This window comes from Mytilus galloprovincialis, chromosome 5 (genome assembly GCF_965363235.1).
Source record: "Mytilus galloprovincialis chromosome 5, xbMytGall1.hap1.1, whole genome shotgun sequence".
Classification (NCBI taxonomy): Eukaryota; Metazoa; Mollusca; class Bivalvia; order Mytilida; family Mytilidae; genus Mytilus; species Mytilus galloprovincialis.
Genome location: NC_134842.1, coordinates 14,174,739 through 14,189,527, shown reverse-complemented (window position 1 = coordinate 14,189,527; position 14,789 = coordinate 14,174,739). Strand labels below are relative to the sequence as shown.

Below are 14,789 nucleotides of genomic sequence, written 5' to 3'. Positions count from 1 at the left end.
CAGTCCATATCGTAAACCTGGATATGTATGATAGCTCGTTTCGAAGCTGTGACATTTTCACATATGTGGTTAAATTTTCGGGTTACGAAGTGAGATTTCTTTTTCTGTAAATTAGCAAACCCCGAACATCCTTTTGTGATGCGGCTCCTTGTGGTAAAATATCCCCTTTTTATCACAATAAGTTCTTTGAAAATTTAATACTTTGAACACATTCAATAGCTCCATAGTTTTTACACATTTATTCTATGTTCCTCTACTTTCCTAATCACCACAAATAATTAAGTTCAGTCATTTGTTAAAAATAGAAACATGTCCAATATCACTCCTCAGAGATTTTTTCTTTACACATGACTTGAGTTCCTCATTTCGAGGCGCATTAGGGATGTTGTCCCATATTAAAATCCATAGTTCTGATTTTTCCAAATATTTTTATGTGATCTTCATCGGTATGACATTCTGAATAAATCTGTGTATTTTTGTCCATTTCTGAAAAAAAATAAAGTTGTTTCAGCACTATAAGGCAATGACACTTTTATCGCTATATTTATTTATTTTGAATACAATGTGAATGCATAATTAATTTCTACCAGTATACCTTCACTAGTCAAAAGAACTACAAAACATCTGAATTTAACCTCAAATTACAATGCACAGACCTTGTTAAAGCATTCAATAAAATTTTCTGGTGCCGAAAAGTGCATTTTGACAGAGAAATTATGCAAAAATGAAGATTTCATAAAAAAAACCCACCAAAATACTTAATTATTCTAGCCAGTGGAAACCTGGTATTTTATACTGTAGAAACCACTATAAACTACTGTAAAAGTCATTTGAATCATATAATTAGAGTGCAATGAAGTACAAATTTTCAAAACTTGTTTTTTCACATAATTCTTTTTGAGAAAAAATGTTTTTTACATGTATTTCATTGAAAATCTTTTATCAGTGAGAAATCCACATCAGGTTTTAAAGGAAACATTGTGACATCACACGTAATATGGCGTCATTAAATTAAAATAATGCTAATCATAGTTTGCAGTGTTACATGAGGAACAGTTGCCGCAAGGTTTAACTTGAAATATGGAGTCGAAAAGATCAGTAACCAAGCATTTTCATTTAATACCAAGACCATAGCAACAGTTTTCATATCAGTATATTATTTAACATACCGACTGTTATTTCAATTGCATAAATACCATAAATATACAATTTACAGCTTACCAAATAAAACAAAATGCTTACCAGTTATTCAGGACTTTTTAAAACCTCTAGTTTGCCATCTCAGGTTAAAAAGTAATGATATGTCTGGAACTGAAATAAGACAAAAAAAAAATACTCAGGCTGTGTTATTATTTGGTTTTAAAAGATACATAAGTATTATTGAGAGAACAAAAATCAAATTCTTGAAAGTTTTATTGTAAAGAAAGAAAAATGCTTCTCCCTTGTGGCTTATTAACTTTCATTTAAATCTGTTATATTAGAAGCAATGAGTGGTAACTACATGTAAATAGCTTTATAGTTGAAAAGGTGCAGCAATATTGTTTTCAAAGAGTTTGACCCTCCCCCTTTTTCGCTGAGAAAAGACAATATCTTGTGATTTGCTAGTGTGCATTAGAAATAATAATTCATGATTTTCTTAATACATGTACATGTTTGTCTGTTTATTTATTTGCATAAGATATCTACTGACCAGGGGTCAAATTATTGGATAAAAGCACGTGTGATGATGTATCTCACTTTACTCGTATGAAGTGTGTTATCTCCCTTGATTATCAGTTATTCCTGTAAACCGGAGTGATAATTACATAACAAAGACTGTATTGTGTCATGTTTACTTACAGCTAAAACTATTATGTTAGTTCATGCCTTTTTCAATTAATAAACAAATTCCTTTCGGATCTCTCGGGGGTAAACAAAGTTAGAATTGTGCCTAAAAAAATTGTTCAGCTCCGTGCCAGCAATGCATTTTAAAAGCGAAAATTTCATTGAGTATTTGCTGGTATTTACCAATAGTGTTTATCTAAAAACATCTGGGATATCTAGGTATAAATAAAAAAGTACTAACCATCATTTTCACAATTTTCTCTGGTGTACAAGGTGAAATCATCCATAGATCACACTGAAAACTTCTGATAATCTTCTTGTAAATTGGGTCAAAATCTTTAATTGTTTTTACATGGGCGGTAATGGTAACGTTTTTTTCCTGTAGCTCAGTCCATATCGTAAACTTGGATATGTATGATAGCTCGTTTCGAAGCTGTGACATTTTCACATATGTGGTTAAATTTTCGGGGTACGAAGTGAGATTTCTTTTTCTGTAAATTAGCAAACCCCGAACATCCTTTTGTGATGCGGCTCCTTGTGGTAAAATATCCCCTTTTTATCACAATAAGTTCTTCGAAAATTTAATACTTTGAACACATTCAATAGCTCCATAGTTTTTACACATTTATTCTATGTTCCTCTACTTTCCTAATCACCACAAATAATTAAGTTCAGTCATTTGTTAAAAATAGAAACATGTCCAATATCACTCCTCAGAGATTTTTTCTTTACACATGACTTGAGTTCCTCATTTCGAGGCGCATTAGGGATGTTGTCCCATATTGAAATCCATAGTTCTGATTTTTCCACATATTTTTATGTGATCTTCATCGGTATGACATTCTGAATAAATCTGTGTATTTTTGTCCATTTCTGAAAAAAAAATAAAGTTGTTTCAGCACTATAAGGCAATGACACTTTTATCGCTATATTTATTTATTTTGAATACAATGTGAATGCATAATTAATTTCTACCAGTATACCTTCACTAGTCAAAAGAATGACAAAACATCTGAATTTAACCTCAAATTACAATGCACAGACCTTGTTAAAGCATTCAATAAAATTTTCTGGTGCCGAAAAGTGCATTTTGACAGAGAAATTATGCAAAAATGAAGATTTCATAAAAAAAAACCCACCAAAATACTTAATTATTCTAGCCAGTGGAAACCTGGTATTTTATACTGTAGAAACCACTATAAACTACTGTAAAAGTCATTTGAATCATATAATTAGAGTGCAATGAAGTACAAATTTTCAAAACTTGTTTTTTCACATAATTCTATTTGAGAAAAAATGTTTTTTACATGTATTTCATTGAAAATCTTTTATCAGTGAGAAATCCACATCAGGTTTTAAAGGAAACATTGTGACATCACACGTAATATGGCGTCATTAAATTACGACATATCAAAATAATGCTAATCATAGTTTGCAGTGTTACATGAGGAACAGTTGCCGCAAGGTTTAACTTGAAATATGGAGTCGAAAAGATCAGTAACCAAGCATTTTCATTTAATACCAAGACCATAGCAACAGTTTTCATATCAGTATATTATTTAACATACCGACTGTAATTTCAATTGCATAAATACCATAAATATACAATTTACAGCTTACCAAATAAAACAAAAGTGTCCCAACTGTTCGTCAGATTAACCAAGGGTATCACCAGCCCAGTAGTCAGCACTTCGATGTAGACATGAATATCAATTATATGATAATTTTTTATAAATTTCCTGTTAACAAAACTTTGAATTTTTCGAAAAACTAAGGATTTTCTATCTCAGGCATAGATTACCTTAGTTGTATTTGGCACAACTTTTTGGAATTTTGGATCTTTAATGCTCTTCAACTTTGTACTTTTTTGGCTTTAAAACTAGTACTACTGATGAGTCTTGTGTAGACGAAACGCGCGTCTGGCGTACTGAATTATAATCCTGGTACCTTTGATAACTATTTACACCACTGGGTTGATGCCACTGCAGGTGGAAGTTTCGTCCCCGAGTGTATCACCAGGTCAGTAGTCAGCATTTCGGTGTTGACATGAATTTTAATTATATGGTCATCTTTATAAATTTCTTGTTTACAAAATTTTAAATTTTTCGAAAAACTTAGGATTTCCTTATCCCCGGCATAGATTACCTAAGTCGTAATTGGCACAACTTTTTGGAATTTTGGATCCTTAATGCTCTTCAACTTTGCACTTTTTTGGTTTATAACTAGTTTGATATGAGCGTCAGTGATGAGTCTTATGTAGACGAGACGCGCTTCTGGCGTACTGAATTACAATCCTGAATACCTTTGATAACTATATCCATGTTTTGGAGTGATTACCTAAATAATTTTACACTGTTAAACTGCATGGTGGCATTCACATATGTGGATTTCTTGTTCATTCAAAACGGCGGAAGTCAATAAGACTTGACAAAAACAAACTAATACTTTATTAATCAACGGATCGAATGGATAACAACTGTCATACTGCTGACGAAATACATGCATTTTTTGAAGAAACGGATATACACTGTTTTACCTTATAAAATACCATGAACTAAGGTACAGGGTAGTTGTAACTTTGCTTAGAAAGTATCGCTGAAAAAATTATCTTGACATTTTAAAACCAAATCTATTTAAAAGATGATAGTACCGAAGCAAAGTTTGACTCCTGAGCATGTTTTGTCCTCGGGAATTGATGTTCAAGCAGCAGCCAAGTAACGTATGAGTTGCAAATAAATACAAGTAGTCACTATTCTGAAAATTCAAAGCAATTCATCAGAAACGAGTTATGGTTTCTATTGCCGCGTATTCTACTTTATAGTTTCTAAAAAGTTGTTTAAGTAGGACATAAACGTTTAAATATTTTAAAAGCATGTTTGATCGGGACAAATAAAGCTATGATACTATGAAAAATTATAATTTACAATCAAGTCAAGTGATAAAGGAACTTAAAAGTAGGTTTACAGTTTAATCATTTTGATCTTATGATGCATTAGATAAAAAAAAAGTTGGGAATAACCGTCACTATATTTACTTGTTTTAGTTTATCTTTGAGGTAGGGGATTCCCTTCAACATTAATATTGCATGATGGGTATTTCTTTTTAACTTTCAACAGATTTGAAAGACATAATTCAAAAGTATGCAAGATGTATTTAGAGGTACGTTATCCATGATAGGCACTAGTCTTACGTAAATCAATACTTTAGAACGTTTCGAAAATCTAGCACTATAAAAGAAGCAATTTTTTTCAAAACCCTAAGGCCGATATAATAGAACTTTATGAGACCATTTATGTCTTTCCTTGTAAATATTTGTCTATGTCTGTGTAAATTGACAAATGGCACAATATGTAGTCTAAATACGGATATGCATGCGTATGTGTAATTGTGTATGTAAGATAAAAAGGCAATTGCATTTTTTTTTTAATGAAATACACATTACGAGAGTATCACCAGCCCAGTAGTCAGCACTTCGGTGTTGACATGAATATCAACTACATGTTTTTTTTAAAACTTACTGTCTTACTGTTTGCAAAAGTTCCTTTGGTTTTTGGTTTGTAGCCCAGATATGTTTTCTCTCAATCGATTAAAACCTTTTTAACACCGGTATACTACTGTTGCTTTTATTTATAAAATTATTGTGTGCAAGAAAGGAATCGCAAACTTTGTAGACATTAGACTCACCATAATTGTCTGATTTTTAACATGTTCTTTCTAATATATTCCCAGCTAAAATTTCTGACTAAACTGTAGATTGTATTTACTACTATCGAACAAAATGTTAGCTGGGAAAAAGGATTTAGTCTTTGGAATCTACGTAAACTCATGAGTGTAAATTGTGTAAATTAATTAAAGTTTTCTTTTAATCAACTCACTGAAATTGTATTGCAAAGTAAACTAGAAAGTGTGTATTTGATCGTTCCGAATGGTTATTAAGGGTAATTTTCATACATCATTTATTAAAATAAAATTCTCTCTCTTTTTTTCATTTCTTAGATTTTAGTTTTACTCTTCAAATATGGCATACGTTTAGCCTGAAACATTCCAATGGTATTTTTTAAATCATAAAATACGAAATTGTTTTATCGGATCAGTAGAATGAAAATGTACCTCTGACTGAATATTTTTTTGTATCCTCTCCAAATTACGATATTTATATTTTTAATTATACCATGTACTAGCAGACAATACGGATACAAAATTTCGAAACAAGTTTTGATAAAGGAATGTAGCTTTATTTTGCATAGCTCCGATTGCTTGTCCAGCGTTAATTTTGGTCCATATTGGTTTTATAAGATCTTCAAAACCTTTTATTATTTTTAGAAATTTAAATATTTTTACATCGAGCATCACAGAGCATCACACAAAGTATGTGTTATAACGTAATATAAAGTAATTATAAGTGTAAAGTCATTAAATCTGCACAAAACAACTGACAAAAAGGCAAAAACTTGCCATCGCAGAGTACTGGTAGTTAATGAAAGTTGGATTAAAGACCAGCAGTCCGTTTGTGTTCTATAAATCTTCAAACAAAAATAATACGAGCGTTAGGGAGTACTTATCATAAAGTAAGGGATTATCATTCTCGTACAAACATTTTTAAGTGCTCAAGGCTCATATGGTATCTTGATAAGTTGTATTAAAAATTAGTTTCATTGTCAGTGCAATGTTAGCAATTAGCACATACTTACAACTTCTCGTCGAATCAAATTTCTTGAATTGGTCTTCTAACTTTCATAGTACATACTTTTTCTGTGTACTAAGTAATTACAAATGAATGACCACAAGGAAAACATTTTCCTTGTATCATAATCAAGTTTTAAAACAAAAAATGCCATCGATTATTTTGAAATAATTAAACTGAGATAATGTCTGATGAGACTATAATTATTATCTTTATTTATATGTATTAGATCTTCAAAACCTTTTATAATTTTTAGAAATTAAAATATTTTTACATCCAGCATCACAGAGCATCACATAAAGTATGTGTAATAAAGTAATATTAGTACCGTTAATGGTATCATCCCAATATTATTTATTTTTATCATATGTTTAGTAGTAAATACAGTAGTTTTGCATATTTGATAAATAGCCTACTGTTTAATCAATATCGCGCAACTTTGATGCGCACCCTTTTTCGCATACCCTTTATCACACCCCTAATTTTTTTTTTTTTTTTTTTTACATAAAGTCAGTTTTGGTTTTTTTTTCTTTTTTTGCTTAAGAAAAACTTTCCTCAAAATAGGTCAATTTTTTTTAATGACGTCAGTGTTTGGTATGCGACGTCACGAACGTCAAGTTTTCATATTTTTTGGCACACTAAATGCAACTATAAAAAATACAAAACACACAAATAAATACAATAATAAACAAAATATTTTTAAAACAACAGCACGCAAATTATAAGGTAACCCAGGTGCTTCGGATAAGTATTGAGCAGTTCTTTTAAGGCCTTTGAAACAAGACAAAAGTAGAACTGAAGGTAACCCAGTGCTATGGATCAGAAAACAGTTCATATAAAATAATACTCTTCTGTTGAAATATATGATAAAGCGTATAATACATGGCAAAATCCGTATCACATGCCGTATCACCCTCGACCAATATCATCCCTCGGTCCTAAAGGCCCTTGGGCTGATATTAATGTCTCGGGATGATACAACATATGATACGGATTTTGCCATGTATTATTTTCTATTTAATGTTTACTGATATGTTTTACACTTTGAAGGTACTATAGATTAGATAAAGACATCTATTGACCTGTTAACAAAAAAAAAACCAGTGTTCTTTTTGTGATTTGGATAAGTTCCCTCATTGACTTCATTGACAGAACAGAATAGATATAGTCCCGAGTCTCGAGTAGTATTAAGTTTTATTTAGTATACAGAGACAACTTCACCTTGAATCCTTTATTGCATTTTTTTTGTTTAGCTACAGATACATTCATGTGCTTTTAATTTCTAGCATGATAAAAACAGAATACCACACACCTTTTTTCTACTTTATACATTCGATGTTTAACTTGAAATTGACAATGAAGAAAGGAAAAAGGTAAACTTGCGACAAAAGTTGTAACCTTAGTTTCATATTGAGTTTATTCACTGTTCAACAATTACAAAAGGACAACGATGCAAACTACTACGATATAACCGTACTGTTGGTACATCGATGTACATGAGCAATACCCTTACTTTCGTACAGTAAGCTATAAAAGGCTCCGATGTAATAAATTGAGAAACCATTCGAAAGAGAAAAGTAAAAGCCTCGTTCAAGCAAATATATTTAAAGTCATAAGAAACGAGTGACTGGTGAAAAATATTGTTCATCCAATTCTCGAACTAATGCATGTATATATCATAAACTTAGTCCTCTGTGCACGATTTTATCATTTTTTACGCAAATATATCGTATAATCGTCAATTTGGTTTCTATCTGTCTGTTATGATTGAACAAATATGGCTACTCATTGAATGCCGTGTTTTGAAGCCGAAGTTTACCGATTGTCACCTTAAAGTAAATAATCAACAAAAAGCATGGGTATTTAGCACGTGTTTAACAAATACAATCAGGTAATTGTTTATTTTAATGACAGATTCATGCGTATTGCTATCACCGGATTTTTACGAGGAGGGTCACCCTTAGGTCACTATGCATACGGAAAATATGTCGGCGAATTGCTTCCTGGCAGCAAGCAATTAAAAATAAGTAAACTTCTTCTAAATGTGGACAAATTAAAGAATTTTCCACAGAAAAAAGTATATGTACATAAGTTGTATAATGAAAGCTATCCATTTAGTTTTAAAAAAACATATGCATATTTTTTTTTAATTTGAGGTTTCATATGACTTTAACGAAAAACAAAATAGCAGTCGGTAGTCAACAATAATAAATCGACTACAGTTTTTGGCATAGGACATGAACAATGAGCAAAGATTACATAATTATTATTATGAGCTCTCAAACGTTACCTACGTTGGTTCCGTGATGTTAAAGCATTTACAACATTGGAACAAACAATATAAATAAATTGAAAAGTGTAAAATCATTAAATCTGCACAAGACAACTGACAAAAAGGCAGAAACTTGCCATCGCAGAGTTCTGGTAGTTAATGAAAGTTGGATTAAAGACCAGCAGTCCGTTTGTGTTCTATAAATCTTCAAACAAAAATAATACGAGCGTTAGGGAGTACTTATCATGAAGTAAGGGATTATAATTCTCTTACAAACATTTTTAAGTGCTCAAGGCTCATATGGTATCTTGATAAGTTGTATTAAAAATTAGTTTCATTGTCAGTGCAATGTTAGCAATTAGCACATACTTGCAGCTTCTCGTCGAATCAAATTTCTTGAATTGGTCTTCTAACTTTCATAGTACATACTTTTTCTGTGTACTAAGTAATTACACATGAATGACCACAAGGAAAACATTTCCTTGTATCATTATCAAGTTTTAAAACAAAAAATGCCATCAATTATTTTGAAATAATTAAACTGAGATAATGTCTGATGAGACTATAATTATTATCTTTATTTATATGTATAAATCTAATAGTTGTCACCTTGAAAAGAAGAAAAAAAACATATAAATCGAAGTGTCTTTGATCTATTGGTAGTTCTTTTGAATTACTATTCGCGAGACTATCTATTGGAACATGCCAGGGGCAAATCCAGCCATTTTAAAAGGGGCTCCAATTCAAGACAAAAGAAGGAGGGTTTCCAACCATGCGTTCCTTTTCAGAATCGTTGGTCGTCCGAAAGGGTTTTTCCCCAACACCCGGAGACCACTGGATATGCCAATAGCTATAAGAATATGTGGTATGAGTACCAATAAGAACACTCTCTATCCAAGTCACAATTTATAAAAGTAAACCACCATACGGTCTTCAACACGAAGCCCCGAAAATACTAGTACAAAACCATTCAAACGGGAAAAGCAACGGTTTTTTGTTTAGAAAAAAAGAAAAAACGAAAACATTTATGAACCACATCAACAAACGACAACCACTGAACATCAGGTTCCTGACTTAGGAGTCTTAAGTAGACGAAACGCGCGTCTGGCGTACTAAATTATAATCGTGGTACCTTTGATAACTATTAGGACAGGGACAAATAAATTGTAGCGGGTTTAAACGTTTTAATAGTTACACAGGTAAATAAAAATAATTTTGTATATTAATGGAGAACGGAAATTGTTTTTACAAAATAATTTTGTGGTTCATAGTACGATAATAGGAGTGAAAGTTAATAGCCATACAAACAATTATTAAAAACTGATATATATTTAGAATAGAGAGACGAGATATAACTTTAAATAAGTAAACAATAAAAGAGGGACGAAAGATACCAAAGGGACAATAAATGACAAAAAGGGATTACAAATTGTATCAACAGGGCAAATTAATGCATACTTATATATGTTTCAAACTTATTTTGTCATGAATCTTACCATGTAAAGAAATACATGTACAGTAAAACACATTTGTATAACAATTAACATACTAACACCATAAGCTACCATCTTTTCATTCTTGAGTCAAAAGCGTTTTGAAATCAAATGTTTTACAATGATACAAAGGAGCCGATAAACTAAATTTTGTTAGTACAAATGTAGTCAGCCAAAATAAATAATTATTAAAAAACAGTAAAAACTTGTAAATATTTGCTACATTGAAAAGTCTATGAAAAGGTATATACTATGAAATTAAGATCTTTAGGCAAGCCCCTCGCTTTAAATTTTATAGTATATACATTTTCATAGACTAACCTAGACGTAATGCATGACTTAAAGGAATTTCATTTGCGGATCAGCTTTAGTTATTGAAGGAATTTGGAAAATGTAGTTGATTCCGTTTTAGACATTATATGACAAACAGTACAATGCAATCTTAATCTGAATTTGAATCTGCAATAGTAAAAAATGTTTCCAGATTGTGAGTTTGAATGTAAATCATGTAATATATAAGCGAGGATACAACTGCATTTTATATTTACAGCCAATATGTAAGTCCAGTCTTCTACATCAGATACTACTTCAATATGTCAGGAAAATGTTTAAAGTCAATGCCTTTAAAAGAATAAAATAGATTCAAAAGTTAAACTAAATTCCTTCTATTAGAATGCTATAAGAATATTGGAAATTCATATTCTCACTGACGACGATCCAGTAATCTGAAATGTTTATAGAGTATAAACTAAAGGGTTATGTTTTATTCAAAACTTTATTTCTTACATTACTTTGATGTTGTGTATTCTTTTTCGTAATTTGAAATAATTTTTTTTTTCATGATAACGTTAACGGTACCGATGTCACAGCACCAGTATTCTTCGTCTGGTTTTGTTTATTTTTGTTTGTTTTAAAATTCAACTTTTAGTCTGTTATAATCAAGCTGATAAATATGCTTCTGTGCTTTGTAATGCATTTATAGAAATCTATGTTTTGGACTATAAGTAGGCCTAAACAACATGATATCATTCATTCTTTACATTAAGAAAATACAAAACCCTACAGTTTCATTGGTCAAGAGCAATGTATTATATTCTAATTAGTATTAGAGCTCTGGTACTTAATTTCTGAACAGTTGTTTCAAAGATTGCACATCGGGTGCAACATGTGTAATAGCAAAGTTAGCTTATTCACAAGACAAATAACAAATATTAACAGTTGCAACAACTGATCATAATATGCTCGTCACATTTAAAAAAAAAAAAATGTTTAAATCAAAAGAGATTTTTTCCTAGCGATATCCATTTCAAATTATATAGTTTAAATAAATGCATTAATATATTGATTTAAAATCCCAATGTCAAGAATAATTTGCAAAATGTTTGATAACTGGCTTCTGTAAATACACAATTAGGAGCAATGTGATTAATATAAATCCGATTTCGAACAAAAATGTTCGTACAACACGAATAAAAATAAAAACATAAAATTTGCTGTCACATTTGAAATTTGATTTTTGGTGATTAATAGAACTGAAATGGACAAAAGAGACGATTTTTCATTCCCTGTTGTTAATTTTCCTTTTTAAGACGAGGATGTTCCTTTGGGTCCATTATACGGTGTTATATATATTCCAACTCGTTTGTTTTGCCCATGTGTGTAATGATGTCATAGATTTTAACGAATCCAATCAATACATCACTGGTAAATTATTGAGTCAGGGATTTCGTTACCATAAATTAGTTAAAACCTTTACTAAATTCTTTCAAAGATACACCAATTTGATAAAAAAACTTGTCACATCTTTTTTACGGTAAAATTGTACTAAAAGCGCCGAAATCACCATGTGATTCGTGTAAACTCATCTAGTTGTATAAAGATACACGCAAGATCATTGTTATAAAGAGCTGAACTCCTCCACTGCCTGTCGATATATTTATTTTTGCCATTGTCTTCTTTGAATGTCCATTACGTTAAAATCCCTAGGATGTGTTTTATCCGCTGCTCTTTTGAGTTTGTTTTTCCCATCGATTTTTATTGGCCGGATTGAGCATTAGATCATGAGCTGAGGGTAGATTATATTGCGCTAGAATGCATCTTGCTTTTGAGAACCAGATTTTAGAGTTGAAACAAGACACAAGTAATTTAGCTAGATCCTTTTCTATTGAGGATTCCATTCCACATATTTTGTTGTAGATATTTATGAAAGCTTTAGGTATAGCTCCTTATATTGGAATGACTCCTGTCATAGTATAGACAGCTGCGTCTGTAGTGATGTTTGGCAATGATAGGATTTGTTTGATTGCTTTCCCATAGAATATTGCAAGTGTTTTTTGTCTGGAAGTAATATCTAATCCATAAATAAGAACAGGTAGGATATATATTTGAAAGATGTGTAGACAAGTAATTGGGTTGAACCCATTCTTCCCATGAAGTCCAGCACCCATCAGGCTATACATTGTCCGTCAAGCTTTGAAGATACTTCCTTTAATATGTATGTTAATTGTTTTCTTTAAGTCAGAGCTGTGTTTAATTCCTTTATGGGGAGCTGAACTTTGCTTCTGATGAGTTAATAGATATAGGAAGATGTGGTGTGAGTGCCAATGAGACAACTCTCCATACAAATAACAATTTAAAAAGTAAACCATTATAGGTTAAAGTACGGCCTTCAACACGGAGCCTTAGCTCACACCGAACAACAAGCTATAAAGGGCCCCAAAATTACTAGTGTAAAACCATTCAAACGGGAAAACCAACGGTCTAATCTATATTAACAAAACGAGAAACGAGAAACACGTATATATTACATAAACAAACGACAACTACTGTAAGCCTTTTTCAACTGATTTTTATAGTTCGTTCTTATGTTGTACTGTTATACCACTGTCCCAGGTTAGGGGGAGGGTTGGGATCCCGCTAACATGTTTAACCCCGCCACATTATTTATGTATGTGCCTGTCCCAAGTCAGGAGCCTGTATATTCAGTGGTTGTCGTTTATTTATGTGTTACATATTTGTTTTTCGTTCATTTTTTTTTACATAAATAAGGCCGTTAGTTTTCTCGTTTGAATTGTTTTACATTGTCTTATCGGGGCCTTTTATAGCTGACTATGCGGTATGGGCTTTGCTCATTGTTGAAGGCCGTACGGTGACCTATAGTTGTTAATGTCTGTGTCATTTTGGTCTTTTGTGGATAGTTGTCTCATTGGCAATCATACCACATCTTCTTTTTTATATTTGCTGAAGCATTGCGGTATCGTTGATCACAAATCCGAAGTGACTATTTTTTGTGGAGGGCTCATTGTTTAGTGCAAGGCTTTTGGTGGGTTGGAGCTTGTATTCTCATGAATACTGTAGTTTTCGACTGTACTTATCATTGTCTGGAGATCTGAATGTGAGTTGGCAACCTGGCCAACATCATCAGCACAGGTTGTCGAACCACAATATATATTCCAAATGTAAGAACCAAGACCGCTATTTTCTAGTTGGTCTAGAATGTCATTTATATATACATTGTAGAGTTCGGTGCCGAGTATTCCACCTTGTCATACTCCTTGGTGAACAGGGAATGGATTTGATATTGAACCATTTCATTTGATGGAGGTTATAGCATAAGTACCCAGTTGGCGTATTAAGAGCCAGAGGGTCAACCTACTACTGGAAGAAGAGTTTACGATATAAGCTATAATGGTTGACTACATCAAAAGCAGCCATAGCATCCAGTAGTGCTACGGAGACCGGCAATTTTGGGACCATGGATTCTGCAATTGATTTTAATAGTATGAGAGCACTGTATAGTGGAGAAACTCCTGGGGGAAGACTCTTAAAGACGATTTTAAAGAATTTCAATAATATCTCTGATCAGCTGTCTAAGAAGTATTTTAGTATTTCCCAATGATTGTGAGTACAGTGATAACACGGTAATTTGTTGCATCTGTTGGTAATTCTTTATTTTTAAAGATTGGGTTTAGAAATCCATGTGTTAGGCAATCTGGAACTAACACTTCCTTGCATATGTTATAAATTATAGAGGTAGTTCCTTGTAGTAAAGCATCAACGCCATATATAATGTGTTCTGCCATTATGCCATATAAATCTGGCGTTTTGCTGGTGTTTAGTTTGTTTATAGCTTTGAGGTAAAGACCAGGGGTTCCGCATTTTCTTTGCAGATTTCTTCAATGATATCAATATCAGTATTTTTGTTGGTATGGTTAGATTTGAGATCAGCAGCTTCGGGTGTTGCGAGGTTGCTAAAATGCTCATTCCAGCCTTGGAATATCTCTTCTCTTGTAGAATAGGGTTTATCTTCTAAACATAGATCTGAGATGCCATTTGCTTTCGACTTCCTCTGCGCATTAACTAGCTTGTGAAAGATTGTACTATCTCTTTGTTTTGAGTTCACAATTGTCAGTAATGATTCGTCTCTTTGCCGTGCAATATATATCTTGTCTTCTTGCTTTATCGCAGTTGTTTCTTGGTTCTTTTTCTAACTTGCATAGTTCTGCCAATCTGTGGT

General features: G+C 32.1%; 1 long non-coding RNA gene across 1 annotated transcript; it reads right to left on the bottom strand.

Moving 5' to 3' along the window:
* Nucleotides 1-386: 386 nt before the first annotated feature.
* Nucleotides 387-1,900, bottom strand: LOC143074338 (uncharacterized). Its single transcript, XR_012977806.1, has 3 exons — nucleotides 1,840-1,900; nucleotides 1,243-1,311; nucleotides 387-486 (listed from the first exon to the last, which is right to left on the bottom strand). It is a non-coding gene; the product is annotated as an uncharacterized LOC143074338 (long non-coding RNA).
* Nucleotides 1,901-14,789: the final 12,889 nt, after the last annotated feature.